The sequence below is a fragment of the Dermacentor albipictus genome, chromosome 5 (genome assembly GCF_038994185.2).
Source record: "Dermacentor albipictus isolate Rhodes 1998 colony chromosome 5, USDA_Dalb.pri_finalv2, whole genome shotgun sequence".
NCBI classification, from domain to species: Eukaryota; Metazoa; Arthropoda; class Arachnida; order Ixodida; family Ixodidae; genus Dermacentor; species Dermacentor albipictus.
The window spans coordinates 160,261,089-160,265,298 of NC_091825.1; the positions used below are offsets into that span (position 1 = coordinate 160,261,089).

At 48.9% G+C, this 4,210-nt stretch overlaps 1 protein-coding gene across 8 annotated transcripts in view; it reads left to right on the forward strand.

Moving 5' to 3' along the window:
• LOC135916344 (fibulin-1-like) overlaps nucleotides 1–4,210 on the forward strand; it is a 183,767-nt gene that overhangs the window by 43,956 nt on the left and 135,601 nt on the right. The window lies entirely within an intron of this gene.

The window sequence follows — 4,210 nt, forward strand, 5'->3', positions numbered from 1 at the left end:
AAAGTTATTCACAAATACAAACTGGTGTCGATTAGATAAGAAATTGCGAAGCCAAGATAATGTTAATGAGTCAATCTTAAGAGCACTTAATTTAGCTATTAGACGACAGTGAGCCACTACCGATAGACACGGCGCATATATGCATTGCAAAAACTAGTAGACCCCTTTAACGCTACTTAGCTTGCGATATCCAAGCCGCAAAGTTTCTCGACTCACACGCTTTTGAAGAAGAAACGGTGGTTAACGTATGGCAGCTGAAAGAAGCCGACGTATTCTTCAATACGTACGGCTCGAGCCACCCATACCCCAAGCATACACGAAGGGAACGAGCGCGCGCGGCAGCCGAGCGGGCCGGAGCGAGCGGCGTCCTGGCCGTGACGTCACTCGCGAGAGGGCGCCACTCCTAATTCTCGGGGCTAATATACAGGTCATTATAAAGGACAGGATCGGATCGGCACTGGGGCCGAGAGCTCACAGCAAACGCGACTGTTCCCGCACGGCGACGTCCGGCGAGACTGCAACGCGTGACACATCTCACTCCAATCGAGAGCGGCACTGGGCTCCCGGTGGGTCGGCGGATCCGGTTTTCCAGGCGGCGGCGTCGCGGCTTATAATGCCCCGAGAAACCATTGTCACTCAAACGGCCCAATACAAAGCCAGCACTCGACGGTCGTCCGAGAGGTCCAACCAGCGACCGCGCTGGCCACCCGGTTTAATGTTGCCGCGCGCGGTGACCCCCAGGCAAAAGGAGGTACGGCGCCGGGCTGTCTAGCACTTGGTTGCACTTTTGGACATGTCGCTCGCCGATGCTTCTCCGCAGGACACCGCTGCCTTACGGCTCAGCATCTTGACTTGTCAAGGGAGAATTAGGGCGCTGTCCCTTTCGGCGCAGCCCCGGGTTTGTCCAAAGGGCGCTCGTAGGATAAATTCTGCATCTTGTAGATTCGGAATCGGGGCTGGTGGTAATGGCACAACACCTCCCTTGACGTGTCCTGGTCTGGATGCCTGGATCGCGTAGTGTCGTCTACAACACCAGAAAGCCCCGCCATTACCGCGGCCTTGCGAAAACTACGTACTTATTCCGCACATGACGTCGTGGTGTTGACGGACTCAAAATTGTCGTTACAACGATTACACCATGCCCTACCTTGAGACAAGTTTACAAGGCAATCTTTGGCACTGATCAAAGTTTTAATGAGCAAGGGATTTACCGTAAAATTTCAGTGGATCCCATCTCATACAGGAATTGAAGGAAATGAGAAAGCTGACGCTCTTGCACGCCGGGCACTGACATGTGTCCCATAAGTGAGGGCGCCAAAGATTTTTCAGAATTCTAAGAATGTAATCCGCAATCACTTTAGGGCGATCTACCGGGCTCCACACCCAGCCTATGTGATCCATGGACTTACTAGGGAAAAAGCAACGCTGTTGTACCGCATCCGAACCAACTCCGCGTACACCCCGACTTGGTTATTTAAGACTGGACAATGCACTTCGCCGTTCTGTGCCTTCTGTGGTGAGATCGCCGACATCAAACATTTCATTTGGATATGCGCGCAGTTCGACACGGAAAGGAAAGCGATGGTCGACAGCCTGTAAAAGAATGGTATTCCACACAGCACCTTTGAAGACGTCGTTTTTTCCGGAGGGCCAGCGGCAATCAGGAAGAGGGCGCAGCGACTTCTGGTTGCGTTCAATAGAGACACAGGGCTCTTCGACACCTGGCGACACTCACTGTGACACTCATAGGAGGTTCAGATGGAACAATTTCCGGCTATGTATGTCAGGCTAATTCCGCCTGCTGCAACACCACCACCACCACCACCACCACCACCACCACCACCAAAAGGAAATTTAGTCAATTTTGGTCTTAGTCGGAATCGAACCCAGGCCTCCGGGGTGCGAGACGACCACGCTTCACCGACGCCACGGCGGCTTTTTTTCTTTATTACGGACATGACAACATAAAAAAAAAGACATTTTAACAACACAAGACAGTCACGATAAAAATCTCTGCCACTGATTGGCTGACACGGGGGCTAAAAACGTTCGAAACTGTTGAAGGTTCGGTGTTCCATGGAATACTTAAGTATAGGGTACCACGAAAGCGCTTACATATGGACCTGATAGACGCCATTTGGCCGGTGCCACTGTATCGCTCAGTGTTCTGCATTGGATGTGAAAAGAACGAATGCCAGTACACCCGTCGGTAAGGTCCATCTTTATCCAGCTCCACACCGATACTTCACCTTTCAAACCATGGCAAAAGGAAGGACATTTTGTGCCTTGGAGCGTCAACTGTTTACTGTGCCAAAAACCCGAAACAGTCGAACACACATATCTTGACAGCTGGGATGCTGTATTCCGTTGGGGTATCTTACAGAGAACCTCAAAGAAGGACTTGCCGATTACGCGATACGGGATTCGTTTCTTGCCTACGCTAAATGAAGACACTGTGCCGTATTACATGTTCATGCTGTTATCCTTGCATATTTTATGGAAAACTAGAATGGCCATGAGACATGCTGAAATAAACGCCCGGCCTGTTAGAGAATATTTCATCGAAAGCATTTGCTATATTAAGGAAATGTATAATTTGCAAAAAGAAAAGCCTACATGGCTCGGTGTGATGACTGTGACGTCACGGCGGCTCCCCGGTGCTGGCTAACTGAAGGAGTGCCTATAGCGCGTGCGTCATCGGGCGCATGACGGCGCGGCCAACTTACGAGGAGGTGGCGTCACGTCATGAATGTATGAAACCAGCGTCTAAAATAAAATGTCAGCAAAGGGACTATAATGACTTCACATTCGTACACGTAGGCATCTGAAGGGTCTCTGCCTAATTTTTTTGCAATTAATCACAATTTAACTAATAAAACTAAGTGGTTACAAAGTATATAACTATTACACTTAACATAAAAATAGTAGGAAAGAAAGAATACAAGGAAACAAAAAAAATATGCACGATTGAAACTACATTTGCGAAGGCGTACACGTACAACATGCATTGGTATGAAAATTACTAAACGATCGAAGGGGCTATTTACAGCAGTAATCATCAATTGCAGAAAAGCACATAGTCCTCAAGTGTTCACAGACTGATGCACTTAAACATTCTGGCAGTATATATTTAATCGTCGTGAAGCCATAATTTGAACGACACTTTGGTAATTTGCAAGTATCTGGTTCTCTACTTGTACATGGGTTTTTATAACGTTGAAGTGGTACATCTTGAAGAAATGTGCCATTATTTGGTATTTCTAAAAGCGAGCAAATTTATAATCAAAGAAACGGTTTAAAGGCATGATTCTGTATTCGAAGTAAATTGGTCTTGTTTCAGAATCGTAAGAAGCTGTAACTGTTACTCGGAACATTCTTTTTTCTATAACACTTGAAGTTTTAGAATGTTAGCCATTGTGGTGTCACCTCCAACCAGAAAACCAGAGTAGAAACATACAGTGGGCAATAAGTGTTCGTTCCGTGAAATCGCACCTATAACGCTACCTATTTTATCGCTAATGTGAGTAACACGTGCGTCACATATAACGTGGTTGGCGTAAGTATGACGCCAAGGGACTGGAAATACTGTCGAGCTCACGCATGCGAAGCTTTACCCTGAGAAAGTGATCCTTTCTTTTTTTGTCCATTTCTAGACAAATGTAGCCTTAAGGTACGGTCTCACTTGCGGAAGTAAGCACGCGCAAAGCGGCCCGCTTAAAAACGCGCGCTGCGTTCCGAAGGCCACACCACTGCCCATTCGCGGTCGCGGAGAGCGGCGGGCAGGCGAGAGTTCTCGCCCTCTCTCGAGATGCCTCGGGAACGACAGCGCAGCAATGGAGCCCGTCGAGAAAACACTGCGCGCGCGCCGGTCGGGCTCGGCGGAAAGAGCATTGGTCTCACCGCCCACGTGACGACTTCGGCGCCTGTGATTGGATCGCTCGGATTTGCGGAAACGCGGCGCCGCGAAAAAAATGGGTTTGGAACCCATCCTCGCGCAGCAGAGAATTCTTGCCGCGAAAGTACCTTTCACGGCGCGCGTTTTTAGCGCGCGGCTTTGCGTGCGCTTATTTCCGCGGGTGAGGCCGTACCTTTATGCGGATAATGCTTACTTTTTGGCATCTTCTTGTGCAGCACACTCCTACATAAGATGGCTGATAGTAGCCACTTGATCAGAGGAGCGAGTGCTACTATGCATGCTTAGATGCCCTGC